At 42.4% G+C, this 26,633-nt stretch overlaps 1 protein-coding gene across 2 annotated transcripts in view; it reads right to left on the reverse strand.

Annotated features, from left to right (window-relative positions):
• Window positions 1-26,633, reverse strand: part of LOC132262751 (LIM domain transcription factor LMO4) — an 80,699-nt gene that overhangs the window by 25,392 nt on the left and 28,674 nt on the right. Inside the window, exon 1 of one of the 2 annotated variants that reach the window (XM_059762156.1) lies at window positions 24,762-25,426. The exons of the other annotated variant lie outside the window; for it this stretch is intronic. The gene's annotated coding sequence lies outside the window, so the exon portion shown is untranslated. Of the gene's footprint in view, window positions 1-24,761; window positions 25,427-26,633 lie in introns of those variants that run through there. 2 annotated transcript variants of the gene reach the window in all.

A 26,633-nucleotide genomic window follows, 5' to 3' on the forward strand; every position in this document is an offset into this window, starting at 1 on the left:
TTTCTACGTAAAATTACGACTCTATAACATCGTAAATTCCGGTGAATTTGCCGATAATATCGCGTTGTAAATTTGCTACACCCACGAAGAGGTCATAAATTGGCGTCAAATAAAACTTTACAAAATTCATTTCTCAAGATCGATTTTACAGAAATTCCACATCCCAACTCTCCCACCCAACAATCGTCAATCGAAACATCTGTACCGTGTTGTGCATTCAATTGGTTAACAATGAAGACTCCGCTTCGCCGCATGCTCTAAGAAATTGGCTCCTCAGCTGATGAAGACTGCCACCCTCAGACGCGCGCACTCAAACCCAATCCATCGCCCCCCTCACAGCCTGGCTGTCCCGCACGACATTTTCAATAAATTAATGAAAGCACGGCGTATGCAGCGCAATTTACGAAATTAAATCAATACACGTGATGGCAGGTTGATAATGTAATGGATTCGAGATTAGCTGCTCGTTCTCATTCGGAAATGGAATTGTGGCGGGGATGCAGGGTGGGTTTGGGATGATTAGAGTAGCGCCAGAGGGTTGAATTCTGCCCACTCTCCGGACTTCTTCGGCTCCGGAGTATTTCTCTTCATGCGGTTTGAAACGAATACGTCGCACGTTGTCGACGCTTCGGGCACACGGCCAGCGAATCAATTTGAGATTACAATGAAGCTTCTGTCTTCAAATTTGATGCATATTGTTGGTTCAATATGGTGAGAAAAGATGCTTGTAGTTTGCTCTTAGGAAAATTAATTATCAAAGTATGATTTTTTGAAATCAATTTCGTCAACCCAACAAAACTGTTCAACTGATCTTGAAAAGGCAAGTAAAATTAGTGAATATATGCGATCAGTGAAATCCAAGCGAGGCTTTCTCGTGAGTTTTGTTCAAGTCTCACTTGTTTTTTTTTCACCGTATAATGCCAGCTTGTATGAAGACGTGCGATATCGAAGGATAAAGAAGGCAACATTGACGGGATTGAATCTGCCTCTGTCTCTCCATGTGCGGGTGATGAGGATGAGAACCTCCTGGCCACGGGAGGAGGGTGGAAGCGGTTGGGAAATAAAGAGGGTCACTAATTGGCACATTCACCCGGTTGTTGGGATGCTCCGACCACTCGGCGCTCCTATTCTCCTCAACTACAGAGGAGATACACAACAAAATGTGCTTTAATTACAGATAAATTGGACACGTTTCTCATTTCATGCGAAATATTTTAGTATTTCGTCATCATCCGGAGCTCAAGTAGCTCAAGAGGTTCGGCGGATGAGAGATTTCCAGGCTCATGTGTGTATGCGCTATACGAGACATCAGCGTGAGTGAAGGTGTGCTCCGGAGGCGATGTTTGGAATCTTGCTAATTGAAAACATCGGATGTGAGGAGAAAGCCTCGGCGCACAATCCCCCGATATTGAGGCCCGCGCCGAAAAAATGTGGGTGTGAAATTTATATTTAATTAAAAGGAAGCACGAGAGCGAGAGAAGATGATCACTTCGCAAATTTATTAATACTGTCAAGCTCTGAGGCTTTATTTGTGGCTTATTCTAATTGAAATTCCCCAAACCAACCCTAATTAATTTTATTCACTGCGCCTTCCAATCCTGCGCAAGTGACTTAATTGAATTTATTGATATTGCGCCAATGCCGATGTCTTGGCATTATAATGAAATTGTACATGTGAAAATTCACCTTCGCGCGCTCTACGTTTTGTGCATCACGACACTCACACACTTCTTTCCTCATGGAAGAGATAATGGAATTAAATTTACAGCAAAACCGTCAAAGTGTGGCTCGAGAGACGTCCCAGTGAGGAAGACATGGAAAAAAGTAACACAATAATAAGAAGAAAGGAAAACCCAAAGCCGCAGTGGGATGTGTGATAAATGATTCAATTTCCATAAACATGGTGCCTAAGAATAGCCATTTAATCAACCACATTATCCGCATTTGGTGAAACCGGCTTCAATTAACTTGACCCCCATCACCAGAGTCGCGCCATTCACAAGCCAACTCGCCTCAGTGGCCATGCCACAGATCCATCGTCTCGTGTTGTCCATCAGCAGCTCCTTTTTGCACCATTCTTCGCCCTCGGATGCAGGGTGGATCCAGAGATCCCAAAGGGCGCGCAAGTGCTGCAAATCGCTGCTGTCAGAGAAGAATTAGCGACTATATAAGCCAAAATCTGGTTCCAGCAGTTGCACTCCCCTCAGAATTGAGTGATGTTGATGATGGAGATTTCGGGGCGCTTCAGAAATACATTTTTTTCCATGGCGCACACAAAAGATTTTCACTGCTCAATAAGATCTTTGAAAAGCCACCCACACCCGCAAAACTTCACGTACCCAAATCAATTTCAGACATAAATAATTGATGACTTGGGGTGATTGAGTCCCGAGGGAGGAAAACTCGAATAGATTGTGAAAATTAATGCTCACATATTGGTACATATTTAAGTCTACATCGGCACTAATTCTATTTGCCGCAGTGAAATTATAGCAAATTATTCATTGCTAGAAATGCTTGATATTTTGGGGACGTGGAGTTGAAATTCGATGGGATGCAAATTTGCTAAATTCCGGACGACATGGCGCGTAGCAGGCGATCTTGACAAGTGTCAATCTACGCTCTGGGAGACAATCTCATTATGGCGAGAGAGACACTGGGAGACGGCAGAATGCAGGAGATCCGCGCAGATCGACTAATTAACGGCCATGAGCCACCTGGCCAGAGCCACAAGAGCCAAGACGCGGCCAGATAGACATGAGAAGACGGAGAATGGCGACACTTCGAGGACACACGGCACAACACAATTGTGTGGTTAATAATCGCAATCAAAATACAACGACGCATTATTAAATAAATTAATGCGATGATAAACATTATAAATAATAATCATCATTGAGAGCGGCGCGTCAATTAATTCTTGGCTTCGCCGAGCATGAGAGGCTGAGCCAGTCCCCAGCCATCAATGGTGGGTAATCAGCGGATTGGCTATTAATCAAGCAGTGTCAGCTTGCCGACTACATGTGCTCACTCCAGAACTCGCAGAGCCCACAACTTCCTACCCACGGTCGCTAGCCAAAAGATGCCACATATATACGAAAACCGTAGCACTTTTCCACCCTTACGGAATGCGCCACAATCAGAGGCCAATTAGCGATCTAATTTATGGGAAATTCCTTCATCATTCATCAACACTAATCAAGTCGTATTCAATGCCAAATTCTAATTATATTGAAACCTTTTCGCGGCGCCTCTCATTGCACTCGCAGGGCTTCAGGCGCACACCGGTAGCTTGTGCAGGGTATCGAGTTCACAGCCATTGGCGGCTCAATGAAGTGGAAATGGTTTCAGCGGGCGACAAGGTGACTGAGAGGATTAAAGGCTAGACAGACCGCTCAGTTCTGCTTAGGATTGAGGTGGGCGAAGCCTGGCTCTATCTGTATTCACGCAAAAAATCAACGGTCGCAAAATCGACTAAAATGGCAACAGGGAGGCTAATTATGACGAAATCTGACGAAAAAATGGGAGTCATTTTTTGGTTTCCGTCCGTCGGTCAACAAGAAAGATATATATATATATATATTTCATAGAACAGTCATTTTAATTTTACTCTGATTTTTTACCATAATATTTTGACAAATTTGTGGTCTTCACGATTATCTTCTCTTTCTCATATTCCATGATCTGATATCGTAGTCTCTCCATAATGAGAACGTAATCTAGATCTACGGCAAGTTCCAACTCTCCTCAAACTCAAATTAAAAGATCATTTCAACATCTGGATCACCTCTCTAGCTCCTCATCTTTATAACCCGTAATGACCATGCTCTCACAGTCCAATACTTATTACAATAGGGCACTGTAAGTCAAACAGGCAATCATTCTTGAGGCCGCGTCTCTTGCAATCAGGAACTCCCCAAAATGATGAATTATTCAAACTGGAAGACGCGGCCGACGAGTTGAGAATGAAAGTGAAGAATAAATAACACTGAAGAGTAATAACTATAATTTAGAAAATTGATTTTCAGTTTGCATTACCAGAGAATTAATTTCTCGTGAGCGCACAGCTGATGAATTGGGAGTCTTGAGAACGGTTTTGTGGGAAAATTGTGCATAGTTGGAGATCAGATAGTGCATAAACACCTGCTAATGAGACTAATTTGTCAATTAATTGAATTTATGATTGACCATTCATGTGGTTGGCAAGATGCAGTCTGCAAATCCGGAGAAATTGTCAGATGAAACAGATTATTGGAGTCCCTCTTTCTCTCTCTCTCAACACAATCGTGAATCATAAGTTGGTAAATTTCCCATTGCAAGACTGATTTGCTCACTGATTGCCAGAAAATTAATTTTTGGATCACTATTCAAGCCATTCCGTGGCCAAGAGTGAGACCGAGAGTCTCAAAAGAGGAGAAACGCTAAATCGTCTCACATGAATGACTTCATTGAGTCTCTCCTCTCTTGAGAGTATTAACAATTTCTGGTCGATGTGGAACGAGCGCGGGGCGCAGAGGTAGAGAGGAGAGCGAGCTAAGAAGACGCTTCATTGGGATCAAACAGGCATGCCGCCAATTTTTCTGGGTGCTCTATGCCCGAAGAAGAAGAGGTTCCATGTGAAAATACTGACAGTCAAGTGCGTCCAGAGACGTGGCACTGAATAAATATCTGGTGCGTTCTCTGTTGCCAAAAAGGTGCATCATCAGAGCACGTCTGGCATGGAAAGCGATGGCAAACAAGCAATAATTAATATTACTTAGAGGCCCAGTGGCAATTTCCTTCAAATAAGCAATTCGCATGTCATGGAATGTCTGGGCGAATCCCCAACCGAATGGGGTGGCTTTCACATACTTACCACAAAGTCAAGCTCGATCCATGGCCGCCCGCACAGGGCCGCCCACATCCCGTCCAACTGAGCCGCCCCAGCCACCCACCCACCGCAACGTCATCGAGTAATTAATGGAATTCAATCCATTACCGAATGATAAATTTTAATACCCATGTTAATTTGCAGCCAGCCAAAGCCACAGAGCACGTTAATTGGCACACACAATGTTGAAAGGACTGTGTGTATGCTAGTTGATATATAGGCGACTTTCGATACCAGTATAACTCATAAGCCTCTTTCTGCCTCACCTTTGGGGCATTTTGCAGCCACAAGTGAAAATGTGTGCAACACGGCACACACTAAAATATTCCACAAGTTCCAAGTATTTCTTAGAGTCAATTTTTACCTCACCATCAGTCCCAAGTTCCAGCCACTTCAATTAAAACATTCCACTATATCAAATTAATTTTCCACTTTATTAAATCCACACTACAGAGATGCCGGACGGGAAGAGAGAACCTGGGAATGCCATTGAGAGAGAGAGGGCAAAGGTAAGGGTTGATACTCTGGCTCTGTGATAAAATTAAGAATGCTGAATTGATGATCAAGGCGTGGAGCATCACTCGGCATCAATTCAGTGTGTATTTAATGCACTCAGAGAAATCAGTGAGATAAACTTTAGTAATTTCAACGGTAAAATTACATATTTTAATGCTCAAATTTATCAAAAATATTCAATATCGTCTACTTCAAGACTGCCTAAAGAAAACAGTAGAAAACTGAACGCCTTTGCCTGAGTGTAGGTTTGTGTAATGATTTTGTATCCCCTCCTCTAGGCATCTCTACAATCGAGTTAATTAATTTCTCATTTCGCTTGAATGGCGAATTTCAAACACTAATTAATTATTAGTATATTTATTTAAATGACGTCTCAGTGGAGTGGGTAGATAATATTTAATTAATTTCACCAGTCATTGGACAATAAATGCCCTCGCAAAGTGTTAACATGCATTAACTCTCTGCCGTATATGACCCAGTATAATATGTGTGTGCTACACACTCAATTATTCATTGAATTCTACAGAATTAATTATATACCGAAATCAATTAATTAGAACCATATCATTTCGTGATTGCTGCTCACGGAAAACGAGCGCCAATTAAATTTATAAAATTAAAACGGTGGGTGATGCTGACTGATGAGGATAAATGGTTGTGAAGCTTTCAAAAAAAAAAAAAATGAAGGCACGTAAAAGTAAAAACAAAATAGTCCATAGCTTGGATAAAAAACACACAACAACCGTGTATATATAGCACAAAAGCAAATCCGAAATATTATTCTTAATGACTTTTTCATGTCCCAATTAAATCGTTTCACCGGCAGCAGGTTTTTGACGCCCTGGCATTTTTATTACATTTAATTCATCTCCTTCCTCTTTTCACTATACACTTTTTTATCCATCTGACGGTCTTTTCTCTCAAAAATTTCTTCGAATTCATTTACCCATCGCACAGTATTGCGCCCTTTTTCCCTCCGCACACGCTGCATTTCTTTATCGCGAAAATTGGGATGTAATTTGAGATACAGAGAGACGCAACTTTCCTCCAATTCCACTTAATAGCATTTCCAATTAGCTTATATGCAAACAACGCATTTTTTCGAGCAATGGATGCGAGACCTCCCCAATTAATTATATGCCATCCGCATTATAAATAACGCGCACTAAATGTTCCCGAAGGAGGCCCCATGAAATAAAGCATGAAAAAATTTGTAACAAGCGTCCAATTAGATATCTCTTCTCAACCTCCCCGCCAAAACTCCTCACCTTCGTCATCTCCCATCCGGCGACTGGAGAGATCTTCAGTGCCTCAGCAAAATTCATGTGTCATTTGCTTTGCTTTATTACTTTTTATTTGACGTAAGAAAAAAAACGACGAAGAAATCAAACAACTAATAAGAAGGTAAATGATTTGTTGAATACTGAAGCTAGAGTCGAAGAGCACCCACGAGAGAAGGTTCTTCCATCTTCTCTCTTTCTCATGGAAATTTTATTAATTCTCACTCAATTCATTTGTGGGGCCAGCACTTTGCACTCTGTCCCACTAAGTGGGGATGTTATTGTGGCTCAAAAATTCCTCAAGATGAGAGGAGGAAACATTAAAATATTTGCCACTTTGCTGCAAAAATTTATATACACTTTTCTGCCTTTGTCCGACAACACATTTTTTTTGGATACGAAATGAAGTTCTCCGAAACAGGATTAAAGATATTATCGTGGCTCTTGCACAGTGGCTTATTTCATTTTTGGAAGAAATAATTGGTCATATTTCTCAGAGAATTGTGTTGAAAAGTAACGCTGGCAGAGGTCAGAAAAGAACACATATTGCTTAATTAAATACCTTCTTGAAACTGTGTCTCCCCAGAACAGAAAGAGTGATAATTCAATGACAAATGCTCTATAGACCCATGGCACTCATAACTAATTTTTCGAACCATTACAAGCCCCAGCAAAGTAGTGCCAATTTCGCCTCTCGTGCTGCCGTCTCCACTTTACTCCATTTCATGTTTGAGTAGATGAGCAATTTAAGGTGAATTATTCCCTCGCAATGTGCCTAATCGTGTAAAAATAATTATGACGGGGAATAATTGTCAGAGTGGAAAATAGGATGATGCGCGACACAGCATCACAAAAAACTTGGAGGAAGGAATGTCTCTCCATCCACTGCGCGTCTTCTCAACTTGTTTGGCACCGAAGGTGGTGGAAGACAGCAAGAGAGAAGTCAATATTGAGGAGGATGGAGACAAGAGACACGACCCGCACCAGATGGTTTCGAAGTTAATTAATATGTTTTGACACTCGTCCAAGAAATGGATTCATTATATACAATTTAGCATTTTAATTCATGTCACTCTGTACATCCATGCCATGCGTCGCCCAACGCGATGATGCATGGGGACAAACGCAATTTACCCACTCTGTTCCAGAGCCAGGGCGCAAGGTAGACCCAGGCTAGGCCAGAAGTTCAAGGATTCTGCGTGCTTTTGAGGGACACGGAGTAGTTTTAGATACGCCAACTTCCTGCTAATAAATTTAACAATTGAGTCCTGAGACGAACTTTAGGGGTAAGTGGGGCAGCTTCAGATTCAAAATGCTGTTCCAACTTTAGGATTTTTTCTTGAAAAATCGGCTGAATATATTGAAATGATCACAACGCTCAAATAAACTCTCGTCTATTGAGCTTCAGAAAATGCCTTTCATTGGGCATTAAAACTGATCCTTTTTCCTCTAAAGGAGAATGAAAATAATATTGTAATTAATCTGAAACTGCCCCGCACGGGGATGTTTCGGATTGCTCTGGGGCAGTTTCAGATTTTCACTGATATTTACCTTAAATTCCATTGTGGAATTGTTAAATCGCGGGCAAATAATCACTTTGATATCTATTCTACGCACTGACACTGTTTAATTCCCTAAAAATCGCCTTTAAAGTAATATTTTCGCGACTTTTCTGGACCCTTGCACGCACTGTCAAAATGTCTGAGCGAAAAGCAAATTGCCCGTCATTTTTCCTGTATCGCAACGCCACCATGCGTGAGTGGTGGCAACTTGACGCGCCGCGAAAGTTCCGCGCAAAATGTTTCGCGATTGATGATTGATTTTCGCGTGTATTTTCTCACTTTTCCACTAAGAAGTCGTTTAACGTGATGAAGCAATGCAGCACAGAACGGCACTTTGTGAAAAATCTTCAATATTTGCCACAAGAAAATTTCAACCGTGATGTTGCGTCAGACTGTCAGAGCGCGCTGTTGTCAGTCCGTGGCGATCCGAAACTGCCCCGTGTGCAGTGTTTGTGCATTTTCCACCACCCACTGAAAAGGCCGTGATCAGGAGGAAAAGTTCGGGCATATTTAGAATCTCTACTTAACTCTCAATAACCTTTGATTGTGTTTCACGCGAATTGTGGCTTTTTTAATGGAGAAAACACGCAATCAATTCGGCAGCAAAATTCTAGTTTGTGAGTGATTTTCAATTTTCACTTATTTTATCTAAACAGTCAAGGCTATCCTGTGCAAATTTTCGTCAATTGTAGTCCTTAAGGACTACAAACATTGTGTGAAGACCAGGAATTTATTCATGTAAAAATCTCTGAGAAAATTAAGAAATCTGAAACTGCCCCAATCTGAAGCTGCCCCATTTACCCCTACACAAAAGAATATTGAGAAAAAGCAACGCTGAGTTCTTCACCTTCAGAAAAACATCCATTTTCGTTACAATATCAGTGACTTCTGGACAGCCGAACAGAAGTGCAATTTTGATGAGACAAAGAGCCAAACGCGAGGGAATGGGCGAGATGAGAGACAAGGAAGTCGAGAAGGGAGCCAAGAATATGAGTAACGAGGAATCCCAACCAAGTGAGGAAGTTTAATTAGTTTGATAATTTTTTCACATGTGAAATATACAATAAAATTTATTTTAATCACTTTAATACGACGGGAAAAAACCAGCGCGCAAAGCTGGATATTTTTGGAAGGTATGTCTTTCGACCTCGTCATCTCATTTCATTGATGCTGAGTTGTGAACTTGTCTAAATGCGAAGGCGGGTGGAAAATTTTTTCTCCCGCCAGCCTAAAGCGTAAATTAACGCTTTTCACGCCGAATGCTAAGCAAAACAGTCAATTAACACCCTTTTCTCTGTCTCTCTCACGGGTACACAATTCACAGAGGATATACATAAATTGGAATACATCTTCGTATGTAATATATTTTCAGATAATAATGACTACACAGACGCCTTTTTGCGTCCGCATCCATGGTAATTGGTAAATATTGACAAAAACACCCACTTCTTCATCTTATGTGTCATGATGCTCAATTTACCGGAGAATATGTGAGATAATTAACTGTATGCATCAATCCTTCAGTGTATTGAAGGAAATTTAAATTTTTCCAGCAATTTTTGCACATTATTTCAATTCAAATTAACGGTCGTGCCGTCACTCAGTCAGATTGACAGTAAACTCAACGAAAACAGCGCACTTCCATTCAAAATATCGCCTCCGCACTTCACTGAGGATTTTCCCCAAAAACCGTCCTGAGCCATTTCGACGGCATGACAAGCGATGGGATAAGAGGAAGAATGTGAGTGAGAATTGGCGAAAAATGGATACAACAACCTTACATTAATCGATTAAAACGTCGTCTCCTTTTCATCAAGCCCCACCAAATCCCAACGACAATCGCACTCGTTGGCATTTTCCGATGATATGGGGTGGTTCTCTGCTTTTTTGCCTCCTCTTCTTTCAGGCCCAAAAACACACCGACAAAAAAACACAACCACCCACCCACACTGAGACGATCAATCAGTCCATTATCGATGAACATCGAAATCCAATTAGTGTAATTTATTTCTATTTTAGAGGCAAGATGTGTCAGTGGAAGTGTGCAAAAAACTACCCACTAATTTTTGAGCTTCATCCCTTCTTTCTGCTCGGCTCAGTGTAATTTTGGGTGGGTGGATTTGAGATTTTCTTGCCAAATTGGCAAATTCACGACGACACGACGCGCAGATGAAAGGGCGGCTCGGATGGTATGCGAAAAGGGGTTCGCTGGGACACAGAATGATGTGGCGATTGATATACAAAAGAAAATCGAGTGGAAATCGTAGGGAAATTCACCCGCTCACACACCCCCAAAAGTGGCGCGACGCCCCAGACAAATGGCATTGCGGGTGGCTGGAAAGACAACACAAGAGACTCATCCACAAGTGAATGACTATATTGTGCCGTCGCCTAACAAGGGTGAGAAGCAGCTGAGGCAAAGTAAAGATAATCTTATTTCGAATCCACGATTAGCCTCACAAAGGCATTTAACGACCCATATAGTCGCATTAATTGGTTGAGACGATAGAGTTGGGATATTCTCACACATTTAGACCTCTCTCCCACCCACCCGCGACAGCCCTGCATTCTGCCAAGTAATTTCCCTGAAAGTGGCTCCGAGGAAGCACAGCAGACAGGCAAGAAAAGGGTTGAGCGCCAAACTCAATTCCAGTGGCAAGCAACTGAAATGGAATTCCATTATATTGTTTTCAATTCCTTCACCCCGCACGTCATCCCAGGAAATACGGTGTCCCTGCTCCGGACTCCGCCAAAAGTCCAATCAAAAAGTTCGTCGAAAGACCCACTCGTTCTAAATATCAATTAAGCTGAGTCCGGCTGAAGAGCTAAAGCTTGCCAAAGGGTCACTTTGCAGTGAAAGATTCCAATAGAAATTTCACAACTGACATGACATTAGAGTTGCACCACTTGTAGTGAGTTCAGGCACACAGGAAATGATTACAAATGATCATTCCTTCAATTTTATTTGTAAAAGAATTCAGATTTAGCAAGGCTTCTTCGTAGCCTTTTCCGCCAGCACCATACATTTCATATCTTTCACAGAAACATTCCCACTCTAAGATGGTTACCAACTATCGGGAAATACCTGAATCTCGCCTTAATTAAAAGTGTCGGTGAAGCACTACAATTCGGTGTGTCTTTACCTAGAAAAGATAGAAAGAAGGCACTCATTAGTGGGTTGAATTGAGAAATCACAATAAAATTAATTAGAAAATGCTGCTAATTAATTCTCGTTTTAGGGCTGGTGCGGGGAAGAATGCCGAACTGCATAATTAGGAACACATGTTTTGAGGATTTCGTCTCACACGCAATTAGACACTATGTTTGATCATCGTGAAACGTTGGGTTGAATTTAGCTGAAGGACAGAAAAGTTGGGAGTTGAACGTGAATTTGGGGCTGGGAATTCAGCCCCTCACTCCCACACACCCCAGTTAAACGCCCCAGTTCCCCTTAATTGGCCTTTAATATCGTCCCTAATGTGTGTAACGAACTATTAATGATGAAGCAGAAAACTCGTCAGAGTCCAAATTTAATTAGATTTTCAAGTACATCTGTCTCTGTGTGCTGAGTGGCTGAGGTGGCTGCCAAGAAGAGGGTTTGTATTTGACTCTCTACACACGTGGTAGATCCTTGGGATCCACATAGGAGGAAGCACACACTCGACTTGCGCCCATCCCTCCAAAAGCCGAACCCAGTGCTGTTCGTACAACAAAGGGGGAGTGAAACTAACCGTTGCTGTGCTGTAAGCAAATGTATGTGCGGGCAAATAGTGAGTAATTAGGTTCCACGTCCCGATACATGAACTACGTCCCGAGGAATCCCAATGAAGCCTTTGTAGTCGGTGCCATAGATTATCGTCTAATGCCTGGGCAACATGGAGTGTCTTCTGGGAATTTCCACTTCATAATCGTTTCTAAATTGTGCTTTGATTACTGATTGTGGCGCTTAACCCCCCCAGAGAGAGAGAGAGAACTGGGCCTGAACTCCCGGCCTATCTTGTGGTCAAACACACTCATTTATGGACCATCTCCATCAATCCCACATTAGCCCGATCCAGTTCTGTGGTAATCTTTTAGGGTTCCGTCTTAATTGCACACCACAGTCTTTTCTTCCTCAAGTCTCTCCTCATCATCATCATCCTCACCTACGACCACCGTCGCTTTCCCACTGAAGCCCCACACCTACAGCCAGAGTTGTTGAGAGGGTAGAGCAGAGATGAAGATGTGACGCCCAGTGGTGTCATTAGATATTTCGAGTGAAATTTTTTAACTCACATGATGTCACAGCCAGATTGCTTTTGCAACAATTGCTGCATGTGCAGACACAAAATACGATAATGCAGAAACAAGCATGTGTGGATGGAATCTGCCATCTGATCAACTCTATCACTCCCCAAATTGATGTATTTCTTTCAGCAAACGCTTCTTCGAAATTGTAGAAAGGAAACACATAGAGATGTAAGGAAAAATTGAGGGTTTCACTCACTCATTGTGGCAAGAAAAAGTCAGAAGAGTTTGTGCTTCATTTCAATTTATTTGTTGCGCGCTCCTCCTGAGACGCAACATCCCGAAAGAAGTAACAAGAAATTCATGGAACAATAAAAAATAAAATCAAATTAATTGACCGTCCCACCCATTCTCTTCGATTTTGGTGGCCCGTAAGCAAATGGCGAGGCCGAAGTATTGGTTTACCTCGCTTCGTCTCTCAGTTTTTGTCTCGAGGAGAGAAAAAAGAGCCATGCCAGAAGAAACAGTAATTACAGGTGTCAGTTTTGTGTTGTGTGAGATATCTCATTTGGTCGCTAGAGAACTTCCACTCTGTGCCGTCCCAAATAGAACACATCTAATTAGATAAATCACAATTTACCAATGTGACGTCAGGCAGCGAAACGTCACATTGACAGCTGTCAGTCGCACCGCTCCTTTGCTACATTGTTTAATGCCACAAAAGCGAACCGATTATCGATACTAACGAGGCTCCGTCAATTGTGCAAGTCAGCGATGATCATGGCGATCATAATGATCATTATTAGTTGACGTGATGCATCAGTTTTTCTGGGCGCAGCGTGGGACTCCAAATTTTACAATCGTCACTTCCTCTGTTTCCACGTGATGTCAGTGAGAAAATACTTCATTTACCAGATCACGAACCCAACCAATTCACTTGTCGACTGCAAGACTCTCACTCAATTTCTTTGTGCTGTTTTTTTCTGGGCCCCTCGGAGAATGAAACAGCGGATAAGAGGCGAAAAGAGACATTTGTATAAATTAAGCCAGAGTATGGCGCATTGCTAAGCCTGCATTAGCCGGACGCGCACATATGGTAACACTAAGTAAACAAATGAATATGCAAGAAACATGTTTAAAGTGTTTTATGCTTTTTATGGGTACAAATTAGCACTTGTTGTGATGCGATAAAGTGATATTTACCAGAAATGCGAGAAAATTTCTAAAACAAACAGCCGCGCAGAGTGGAAAAAATTCATTAGACGGCAGATGAGGCGTTCGGTGATCATTTGTGAGGCTGCGTGGCTGAGCAGAGCTAAATTTAGGAAATTAGTCCATCGTCGGGTTTTTCTGGACACCGCCAAATTCATACACAGAGACGTAGGAATTATTGTCTCAGAAAATCCACCTGACTAAATAGTAAAAAAAATTGTGTAATGCACACAAAAACGTCACAATGACAATTCGTTTAGTGGAGCTTATGGAAATTTGGATTTTTTCCATGAATAAAATCGGTGTAATTATTCGGACCAGCAAAGCGTGAATTTGAAGAATATTTTATTTACCGTATAAGAGAATTGGAATGAGTGAAATGAAGAAAAAAAGAACCTAATAGGCGAGTATTTGTGTACGTACATAACGTGTAATTACTGTCCACCGGGCGCGGAGGGTTCCATTGCTTTTTCTGGACGTCAGACTGTCTCTGTTGCTCACGAGAGTGTCAAAAGGGGACAAAACACCTGTCTAACACCAACATTCAAGACTGGGGTCAACAGTTTCAACCCAATAGGAATACCTTTTTACAGAAAATTGCTAGGCTTACTTCGATAGAGCGATGCTATGATTGATTGGGACACTTGTGGGACAATCCGGAGCATCATCTTAGCCTATAAATCACACTAACTGGAGGAGAAAAACTAGTCGGCGGATTTTTTCCTCCTATGCCAAAGCACACGAAACGATGAGCAAAGAAGAGCGAAAGAGAGAAAAAGTGGGCAAATTGTAATGATAATAAATATAATTGTTGTCAGTGTACCGTCACGAAACGAGACATTGTCCCATTGCCTGTGACAAATTATCGTTTCCCATAGTTGCTCAGGCGTAAAACAATTGACGGTGTTTTTGTCATGTGACACTCACACAAGCCATTGCAGAGGGCATAGAAACATTAATTTTTTACCCAATTCGTCCACTCTTGCATGGCGAAGGGACGAAAAAGCCAAACTCTGTGTGTTTGCCGAAAAAGGTGGACTCTATTTAAATACCCGCACAAAGAGAGAGCATTAAAATTTCTTAAGCCATTCCATTGCACATCTGAGATGGGCTCCAATTGCGTTCACGCGTCCACTTAATCCGCTGAGGTAAGACTCAAAACGTGTTTTCACGGAGAAGAAAGTTGTCCCACACTTGAGATACCGCCACGCTAAATTGTTGCATTTTTCCGAAAAATGTGTATATATATTTTCTATCTCTTCAGGCTTTGCTGATCACAGAGAGTTTGGCATAAAAAGTCTGAGCAGCCATGCAATAAATTATTCATCAATTTTGACCATTAATTTGTCTTTCACCTGACTTTTCTTACGGACGAGATTTTATTTGACATTTACCACAGATTATTCACTCGCAGTCTCTCCGTATTTTGGACAACTCGTTTGCATATTCGGCCCGCCTTTTCCACAGTCACGGAGTGTCGCGAGGTCGTCAGCAAGCGTCTTTGTGCCGAGAGCCATTATTGTACACTCCGCTGGCCCGGTCAAATCTCTCGAATTGCGCTTTCAGTGTTTCTCAACATGATGATCATTGTCACAGTCATTAAACAACGAATGGATGCAATTGATCAAGTAAACTATCAGTATTAAAAGCATAATCACGCGCAATTTTCGGTTTCACATGAAATACCAGCACTATATATAAACAAATTTTTGAGAAGTTATGCTTTTTTATAGCGCAGAAAATAAACTATGTCACTATGAATGCAATTACGGCATAGTTAGTGAGTTAACTACCCACATTGTTTATTTATTGGAGCTATCAAAACTTCCATAATGAAAATTCAAACATTTTGTAATAACAGACACTTCAGTTTTCTAGAGCCGGAAACGAAATTAGTTGCGCCGAATGCACTTTTTTCTTAGGGGCGAGATTATATCAAATTAACTCAAAGATTCACTTCTTAGCCAAAGTCGATGTGTCTGGGTATGCTGAATGCTAAAGAGCCGCGCCGAAACAATCGCTTCTATGACACGAAAATATAGTGATAAATTGAGCATCCCCACAAGTTCCAACTCTTCAGCATCAACTTCATGTTTCGCTTCCTTGACGAGGCAGAGATTTTAGAGGTGCTGCCCGGCCTTTTTTCCTCGGCGGTCTCCTCATTCGTGTTGCTGGATTTTGTCGCTGTGGCGTGTCTTTTTTCTCCTGTATACTGTTCCTATACGTATTATTTTTTGTTCTCTCCTCATTCTCTTCACCTCACGGCGCGCGGAAACCGGTTGGCCGACCGTCCGGCAGTGCATCCAACACACACAGTCCAGGTAAGGCCCATCTCGGAGTACAAGAGTGAAAAACGTGAAAGACTCAAGTGGTGGTGGTGAGTGTCTTCTGTGGTCGCCTGCTGACTGTCCAGATATTCTGCAGGCACCACTGTAAAATAGGTGAACGTTTTGCTGAAAGCACTAATTCACTTAATTTGTGCAATTACCACCAGACGGATGGTGTGTTATTTAGGCGATATTATATCTCTCCGGCTATGCAGCTTTTTCCTCTCAGTATTGCGTGTTTTTCATTCCGTCACGTGGCGCGAAAATCCACGGGAAATCTCACACTATATTTTCACCTAATCCCGCCCGAACTTCCCGAACGCGTAATAGAGCAATTGATCTGCGCGAATCTCATTGTATGACCTTCTGAAATTGCGTGTCCCGAACGACGTGTTGGGGGATTGCCGAGAACACGCTCAAGTACAAGAAAGGACGTTGCATTTCTGTTACCAATCATGCTTTTATTAACTCAACCATTCCCACCTTCCGAACAGAGTTGCCATGTTGAGAAATTATCGATACATTCAACATCGCGATCGCGACCACCCTTTCCACCTTGGCTGATATGCTGAATTGGCGATCGCGAGACATGCGGGCTAATTTTTAATAAATTGGCATCAATTATGCGATGGGGAGAGAAATTACAGGGCGATGGCAAGCGAGATGAACGATGTGGAAGTGTGCAAAAGGCACACAAAACTTGAATTTATGACTTTATAATTAGTCAGTAAATTGCTGATCATCAACGATCTTCGAGATGCACCTTGATCGTAAATAAAGCGCGCAGATAAACACTATATGTGAAAACTTTTCGATAATTTATTGGTGCAACTCACGAAAAGTCCAATGTTGGCTGAGTGCGATCGCCAGTTCTTTGTGGCACTTTATCGAAGGTTTCAAATCAAATTTCAAGCCAGCATAAGCATGAGATCAAGATCGCGATGCGATCTGTCATATTTGAAATTAGCATTTGCTCACTTCATCGCCCCGAAAAGCAACCCACTTCGCATGGTTGATCGCTGTAGTGTTGCGAGAATCGTTGAAAAATTCATTGGCAGACGGCAATAGTGCACCTGTTTGGCCACAGGGCAAACCTTATTTCCATCTCAACCACCATTAAATATTCCTCTACAATTTCTGCGGAGAACCCGGCCGCTCGGCCGGACTGGGGATCTCTCTCCTATGCCATATTCCCAACACACCATGATCGCCCAGTGAAAACCTTATTTTGTGCATTGTTTCCATCACGACTTGGCCGCGTCACGATTTTCCACTTCGTGCCCGCGAAGGCGCGCATATGGAAAAGAGTGAGAGAGGCACACGAAAAAAAGGTACAAGAGAAGAAAATTTGTGCGCGGTACATCAACTAAACTCATTAAATATGGATATATACGGCGCATTCTTGCCTTCCTATTTGCGAGCATTACCTATACCGTTCGATCACAATTTGTACAAAAAGAGCGCGCCTTCAAACAATCATCCGACGATGGGAGAGAAAATGTGTATGAAACAAGTGCAAAATTGGCAAAAATTAGTTGCTAAGTGGACAAACAATTTTACCATCAATGCTCTCTTCCCAACTTGAGGCGTCATGGAGAAGGGGTTCTCGAAAAGGTGTACTTATTTGGTGTATTTTCTCTTTCGAATCCTATGTGGAGTATTTCCTGAATATATTTTTTATTTAATATTGCTCTATTTTTCTTATCATTATTTATTATTTCGTATTCTAAAGAAATTTCTTAGCTATTTCTTCGATTTATTATTACTTTAAAATTCATTGCGACTTTCCATTACATTTACTCTAAGCTTTTGAAACCCGCAAAACACCATAAAATGTACACTTCGGACTGATAATGCTTCCGCCTTGTGTCTCTATCACTCGTGTGAGGTTTCATGTGTGCCTTCAGTAATGACTATTATTAGTAGTGAAGACTTAGTTTTTTCCCTTGATTCGTTCACACCATACATTTAAAAGAACATTATGGTAAACTTATCACAAGCCACACATCATTAATGGCGAAGTTGATAACATATCCCAGCCTTTTTCACTGCACTGAAAAACTAATCTGGTGACACACTCTCAAGACTCCGTGCGCATATTTTATGTGTGCGGTTTTTGGCCTTATCGCGGCCGTTCTCTTTGGAACGCCAATTCGGGGCTAACGAGAGGGATTCCATCAGCAAAAGAAATCACTCACTATAATGCCAGTGAAAGCGTTTTGCATTGCATTTGCCCAAATATAATGGACAGTAGAGTTGAAGTGGTGAAGAGAGGGACGCTGGTGACGGTTGTGTAGGTATTTGGAGGATCCTGAATTCCGAGAATTTTGTATGGATGCACAAATACAGATGCCGAGACGGCAAGCCAGGTATACTCAAAAACTACCCAGCAATTTAGCCATTCTTTGCCTCCTTGCCATGCCGAGTGTCCTCAGCCCCCAGACTGCAATTTCACCTCTAATGTCCTGCACTATTGCACGATATAAAGTTCAACCTCAACATTTGAGCCATCAAAGTGAACATTACCCTCACTCCAGGTCGCCCTCGTGTTCCGTCCCAGGAGTGTTGTTATGGCATGAAATTAAATTCACTTTTTGCACTGTTTTCAATTTTATCAGGAAAGTTTTTACACATTTTAATATCCCTAAAAACGTTTAGCGAACGGATTGAGCACCATGGCGAAGCTCAATTGTGACTTGTGATTATGCTGCGAATGAAAATCCGGGACTCCTTGCAGTCCTCCTCTTTCTTCTCATCTACAGCCTGTATTTTGTATGCTTAATGAAATCTCAACGCATCGCGCGAAAACAACTTTCTTCATTCTCACAGTGCTTTATGGGTAACTTTCCATCGAGCCCCATCGTCTTGGGCGAATGTCTAGATAAGAGCCCGAGGAAGAGGATGATGTAACGAGTGGGTGGAGATGGAGACGCCGAATTTTAATTAAATTTTTAATTTCCCATTTATATTAAAACACACTTTTGATGGGTTAGTTTTTGTGTCGACACAAGGAAACTTTATCCCTTTCTTTTCACCCTCTCTTACTCTCTCTCTCTCTCTTGCTCTGCTCTCAGCTTTTATTGCTACGATCTTGTCTAGAGAAGCTGAGGTGAGGCAAGGAGTTGGATGATAATCCAGGGCGATTTTGGAGGGTGAGAGAAATGCTTAGTGAATATCTCAGCTGGAATCAATTAAGTTTCGACTGTCTTTACATTTTTATGTCCTTTGTTTGAGCCTCTTCTAAGTGCCAAAGCAAAGTCTAGACTAGAGCCTTCAAACCTGTATTCTCTTAATAGCCGTTCAAGAAATTGTTGGTGAGAAGCATAAAAAGGATCTGCAAAGCTAATTTAATATTCTGAAATGATACAAATTTATTCATTTCCCGACAAACTCAGGCAGCAGGATGTCATTTTCGTTACGTCCCACCGCCATGAACACGATTCTAGCCGGAATTTGTGTAATTAAAATTGATTTGTGTGGAGAAATCATTTAGAACTGCTCTAGCTCATATGCCAATCTCTCCCTCACTAATTATCTCCGGATGTGCACAACAATTGTGTGACTCTTTCTCCGCTTCACGAGTTGTGTCAGATGACGAATGGGAAAGTTGAGATAGAGTGAAGTTACCAAACTAATTATCAGAATTAAATCATTGAAAAGTTTCAAGATTTCCGCTCCATTGATGGATGCACAACTTCGATACTCTTGCATCCTTTCGCCAGGAGCACACATTAGACAGCGTGGTACGCAATTTTCCGCCTCATTCGCCTTCACATTCCTTTTCATATCACAATCATTGAATATGATATTCCTAATTAATTACAATATATGTCATTATTGTATATATATTTCAATATAATGAGTTTCTGTGTCAATTAGCGTTGCCATCTCAGCTATAAATACACACTCCATCTTATCTCGCTCGCTCCTCGGCTCTGGCAACGGGCGGACGAAGAAGTTGGGGCAAGGAAAAGTGGAAATAATGAGGGAGAGGCGAAGGGGCCAAATAACTTATTCACTTACTCTCCCGGTACAACTAATCACAGTGCCCACCCTGAGACTCAACACGCGCATGGAATGTCTCATTAGTCGCTCCTCGAGACGCTATTCTTATCTGATAAGTGGAAATAATTAACAATTACAGAATAGCGAAAATCCCAAAGTGTGTCACCGCGCTGCATTGGCGCGTCAATATTTACTTTGAGAGCGCGGCGATCTCACCGTGAATTGCGCGCTGCACTGCGGAAAATTTCACTTTCCACACTGCATTGATGAGCTTCTCTTTTGCAAATATGCCTTCAGACGCCATAGGGAGAAAGGCAAAATATATTTTGCAGATTTTCCTCAGAAGCAGAAAAATTCGGAAAGGTTTTTTGAAATAATTCTTAAGCAAATGGAACTCAAACTTCTGGCGACAAGTTTAGAAAAGATCATTCCTTGTTTCATAGTTCAGGTAAAAATTTTCTGGCCTTCATTTGGTCCTTTTCAATATGAGAATTCTGGATATATTTTTGAAATTCTTGGTATCTCATCGTCTTACTCATTAGACTGACTACGCTACTGCCAGCCATAAAAATTCGTGAGACTCGACTTAAAGTCTGGCGGTTGGAGAACTTTTAGAGATAAATAGACGAAAATATTGTCTTCTCTGGTCATGAGGAAAGAGACCGTTATGACTTAAAAATTGATAGTTCTTTGCATATGTAAACAACTTCCACATGTCTGGATCACACCCAAAATCCCAAATGAGTGTTTTCTTCGGGAGAGATTTAGAAATTTTTCAAATTATCAATGTTGACACATTTTGCATGTTGCCTCACTGTCTCCGTTCTGCCCCTCCTTCGCACTTATCAGCCAGCAATTTTGCTCTTTCTGTTCCTTCACATGACTTTTTTTTTCCTCCTCTGCAAGTCTTCCTCATGCCTAGATTATTTTGAGAGTCTTATTTATTTGTTCGGTGATGGATCCATCTGTACAATACCCAGTGATTTTCGAGTTTTGTTTGCCGGCAGTTTGAATTTCGTGACGAGATGTGAAGATCTATTTTTGGGGTGGACGATGTGTCCACAAGATGAATCGAGATCCCAGCCCAGTATTTCACATTTCACGGCAAAACAGCGCGCATGAATGGGGAAAAGGAAGGTTTTTTTTCGAGAGGGAGGACATTTTGGGCATGGCGTATAGTGGAAATTCAGCCGACCACGGAATTGGTCTATCAATTTGAATAGTTGCGAACGGGAGAAACAATCGCCTTTCAACTTTCAGCCGTGACGAAAGATCCTAAACAATGGCATTTCACACATTCACCAATTGTGCCATTGGGAATGCGAGAAATTTTCCAAAGCGCGACATCGTTGGGCAGCAAATTCGCAATTCCTATTCATAGATTTCACATCTTCTGGAGGGTCGCGATTGATTGAGCAAGAACACATAGGAAAGGCAATCCGAAATGGCATATAAGTACCAAAACCCGCCATGTGTGAGACGAGGACAGGGTCAATACAGAAATAGCCATAAAAAAGAGGAATTTTCTTCTCAAAACAAAAAACTTTCGCACATATTCACAATCACTGACGATTGTTTTTTTCGAGTGCGCGAAGCGACGAAGACGCGCGGCAAAAAGGCCAGTGAAACAGACCAAGAATGACGTGTTGTCTGGTGGTTAAAATTCACAAACACTCACATTGGGAAAAGATGAAGGGGAAGGAAAATGTTCAAAATCATTCACGACACCGAAAAAATACACAATAATATGAATTCAAACCCAGGAAAGTGCAGCAGAGTGAATGAATAAGAAATGAAATAATTCGCCCTTTTATTGTTGGAACTCTGTTTCGTCTTTTTGGGGACTCACAAGACCTGCGGGAGATGTTGAAATCGATATCCATTATTTCGGTGTCGGTTTCTGGCCACAGGAAAAGAGACGCTCATGAGGGAATTCGGGAGCAGATGCAGATTATCTTGCTTAGAATCTATAGTGCAAAATACAAACTTGAAGTCTAAACTAGATTTGAAGAAAGCGATGGACTTGAGAGATCTCGAAAACTGAACGGATGAAAAGAGATCTGAACTTATAAATATCATCTGTTTCTAGCGTCGGAAAGAAGTAAAATTCACTTTTGCGACGCATGTATTACAGATATGTTTTGGAATTTAGTAAATCACAAATAAATTATATCCACGCATATTCGTATAATTTCTATAATAATGGTAATAATATTATATACAACAAAAATACATCAGTCGGTTCTCAAATATAGTGAAAATCAAAATCTTGATCTAAATTAGCCTCATTTCTAGGAACTCTTCCAAAGTCGTATGGGCAGAATCCTCATTAACTACGCGCTTGATCGTTGAGCTTTGATGGGGCTTCAACTACACTTCACCTCCCACTAATAAATGTTTTTCTGTCCGTTTTATTGTACAGCATTTAAAATATATTTTTAGATTGCGATCGCATCGCTGAAAAAAACAGTGAATATTCGGGGATCCGCCTAGGAAATTCGATTCCCATAGCAATCAAGAGACATCGCACGGCACGTCTTGTCATCCAGCATAGATTCTGGGGCCTTCGCCCTCCTCCAATCCGCCCGGTAAATGCCACCTCGCTCAGGGGCAACAGTGATTGCCCGGCGTGCCGTGAGCAAAGCAATTATGGTAGAAATGTTCTGTAATGAAGGGATTGCGGTGGCAGCATTTGCAAGTCCCCAGCGAAGACAGAAGAGGAGTGAAAAGAGCCCACCTTCGGGAATATATTATTACAAGAAAATTAAATTAAGTTAGTGTGGCATCGATTGGTGAGAAATTTATATGTGCCTTCCCGATACTATACTTATTGTACAGGCAACTATTGCTCCGCTTTATATTGTTACCCACTCAATAAAACGAGGGTAGCGCGATAGTTGAAGTCTGCACGCAAACTGTAATTTATTTATGAGTCTCAATATACTCTCTCTCTCTCTGTGCCTTCATACATAAGGATAAGAGAGAAGGGCAAAAAATAGAAGGAATTCTAATTTGGAGCAGGACGATATCGCACTCTCACGCCCAAATAAGAAGCAGCAGCGCGCACACACACCGAAAAAAGCCGGTATAAATGAACTTTTATGATTTGCCTCCTTCAGCAAGTTTAATTAAAATTTGTGAATTTAATTACCCCGCGCTTGTACCGTATAATTCTACACTAATTTCATTTGTTATTCCTTCAAAATTCTCCCATCAACTAGCTGGGGTGTTTTCACTGTTTGTCTGACTATTCAACTTGCGAGGATAAACCCCCTCGCATTGGGCCTTGTCTCCGCGAGACCTCAAACCATTTCACGAGCAATCTCGTGCGCTGCAAGACCAGCTCTAACCCTTGAGCCATGTGAGATTTTCCCACAGTGCAGACGCGCCCAGGGAGTATCGAAAGTACACGCTTTGCGCTCCGATAGGAATTTATAGGTGTAAATAAATAATATTAAATACATAATTTAGAGTAAAATTTATCGGTTCTTATCTGCACGACGGAGTCCAATAGCCGACAGAACGATATCTCTATCTCGGGGGTAACAGACTCAAACCTCCGCCTCATGTTTGCATTTTATTATTGCGCTCAACACCAAATCCTAAATGTGTGGCTCCGGTATCGCGACCAGACTGCCGGATTGTGGTGTGGAGAGTCGGGGGGTTCCGGACACTGTGCGGAAGGGCCCTAAAACCGCCCAGTTCACCTCTGTCCACTGCACTGTGCTCAGCGGTGTATATAAATCACAAGGCGAGTTTGGGTATCGGCTCTTGAGCTGTACAGTGGTGTGCTTAGGGGAGAGCAGGGACTTTCGCCCTCTTTTTTTATTCTTCAACTCAAAGATATTCAATCAGAAGGATACACGTTCAGTCCAGAAAGGATATTCACAAATAGAAACACCGTGGTCAATCAGTAATTTCTGAGCTCAAACCCTTAGAAGAAAATCGGTGAGAAAAGTTCAAAAAGAAAACTATTCAATATGTCTGACATCTGATCTGGCTCTGTCTATCTCTGTTGCGTTTAGAATCGTATTGTCACGTTTAGATATGACGGTTATGACTTTATTTGCGAGTTCGTGATGTAAATCACATCACAAACTATACAAAACACACACACTGGGGATTTAGTACAGGCGCTGTTTCAAATATCTGTCCAGAACGATCAATTTAAAGTACATTGAGGAACCATATTCTTTCTAACTCTCCCGATGGGAACACCTAACGAGCCTAACGAATAGACCTCCTATACACAAACTCTCACAACACTTGCGGAAGCAACGTGCAGCATTCACTGCGCGCAAATGCTCCAATCTCCCCTACGGCGCGTACAGTGATTTGGCCGTCGCCCCCGATTTATCGAATATATTGACCGCATGATATTGTGATTAAGCCGCCTGCAGCTGCCGTAGAGGGCGCGCGTGTGTGCGTGACGTGGTGATGGTGTTAGGCTATCACATTTATATTCTAATTTGAAATCTGTTTGATCATAAATCACCCGGAGAACCGTGGGGGGAGCGCAAGAGAATGGCGCGATATGGGAGAAAACTCGTCCGCGTCCGGCATTCATGGCCCAACCGCCAACAATTCCGCCACTATAATTGGCCTCTTGATTGCGCGCCACACCGTTTCTCCTGCCGCATTTCTCGTGAGATTTACGAGCGCGCCACTTCGTCATATTCAATTGTTTATTTGTCCACCATATATTTCAATATTCATTTAATTGGGCATCGGGTGTCGAAGATGACAGATATGATAGCCTTACCTTTTGCTTTAGACCGGGAATGGACGCCAGTCGTCAGATCTTGGGAGCATCAGTTGAATTATTTAGGCAATGGCAGAACACACCACCCCAAAAGCCCAAAAATCTCTTGGATGGATGCTGAGCGGCAGCGACAATGTGGCACTTGTGTGGTTCTCAATTGATGAAATTCAATTGGACAACACTGTGGAATCCCTTTTCCAATTTTGCCCACTCACGAGGAATCTGTCGGAAAATCCATGCAATTTGCACCACATGGAAGATTGGATACACTTCAACATCACATCACACGGTGTCACTGCATATTTTGATTCTTTGACTCCCAACTCTGCAAGTCGTATTGAATTCACCCAAAGCACAAACTCACTGGCTTAAGGTCTGCACCGTTGCTGCGGCTGTTTGAATTTAGATTCACTGCACTGTATCGGTTCAAGGACCATCAGAGCTCCGGAGACGCGCTTTCTGTATCGCCGTGGCAATTGAGGGGTAAACAAACTGTGCGACCAATACAGCCAACGGTAGATTTCGTGGGGCCAACTGTCTCACTTTTGGGCGGCTAGGGTGGCTCTAATTAGGCATGTGCGGCTCGCGCTCGTACCAGCACACTCTCTGACTCATCAATTGAAACTAAACGAGTGCCGGGAATGAAAGCAAGATCGAACCATGCGGCTGCCACTATACCTTACGCTTTCGTACATAAGGCGTCTGGCGCAAGATGGTGTGTGTTGTGTTCCAAACACACCGGCGGGAAAGAGACCGACACGCCGCAGAGAGGGATGGCTTCTTGAATGCGATTTGTCGTCTTCTTCTTGCTCTCAACCGCGTCGCCCGTCTTATGTCGAGCGCTGCGACGCACACTAGCCTCACACGCATTCACACCACGTCGCTTCGCCGTCTATGGAACAGTGTAGCGCTCGTCGGTGTGGAATTGTGTGCGAGCCGTCTGCCAGCCGAGCGACAACATCGGCTGAGGTCGGCCGCGGTGAGTAAGACAACCAGAGCCGCCATTCTCCCCTTGCTCCAAACGTGCGCGAAAGAGAGCACTGTGGTCGCCTCGGCATCGCTGAAGCGGTGGTTTTAAACTTCCCAACAATTCCCCTCCTTCGGCTGCACGGCTGGGATAATAATAATTACAGCGAGTAATGTTTATAATCAAGAGAAGAGATACAAGGAGGTAAAAAAAGCGAAACAGATATATGCTCTCCCCCTCCCACACCGCGATACTGATCTTTTGTCTCAGTCAAACGTGTACAATTTGGCTTCATTAAAATTGTATGGAGCAATTTTTCTAAAAGGCACACGAAGAGAAGCTGAGGCGCACTTTTCGGCTGGGGAGGTCGCGCGCGGGGGAACCCAGGATAATAAGGATAAAATTCGTCACAATAAAAAGCATGGGCACACCAATACGCCTCGGCGGTGTGCATATCGTAAAGCGAGAGCGCAGTGTTTAATATTTCAAAAATCCACACTTAACATAATGACATGAGCTCGACGCGGAATCATTAAAATTAATTGGCGCCATTCGGAACTGAGCGCAATAATGGGTACAATAGTAGAAGGGATTTCTTTCGAGTCTCCAGAGCGACTTAAGTCACTTGCCTTTGCCGTATTTTTCCTTCTGTTTCTGCCTCTTTCGCTATATTATTTTAATTAATTCCATCGATTTAATTAAATTGTGTGCGTGTGTGTGTGTTCGCCTCAATGCCGTCAGAAGGTGGGTGACTAACCCGATACCCACTCTGTGGGACGCATGTCGGGGCCCACCAACACTGCCACACTGCCAGCAAACCCAAGGAGGAGACGACAACCCGGGGCAGGAGCAAAGAGGTGCTCCATTCTGCGTTTCATTATAATGTTAATTTAATTCAAAATTTG

This window comes from Phlebotomus argentipes, unplaced genomic scaffold (genome assembly GCF_947086385.1).
Source record: "Phlebotomus argentipes unplaced genomic scaffold, Phlebotomus argentipes genome assembly contig_15, whole genome shotgun sequence".
NCBI lineage: Eukaryota > Metazoa > Arthropoda > Insecta > Diptera > Psychodidae > Phlebotomus > Phlebotomus argentipes.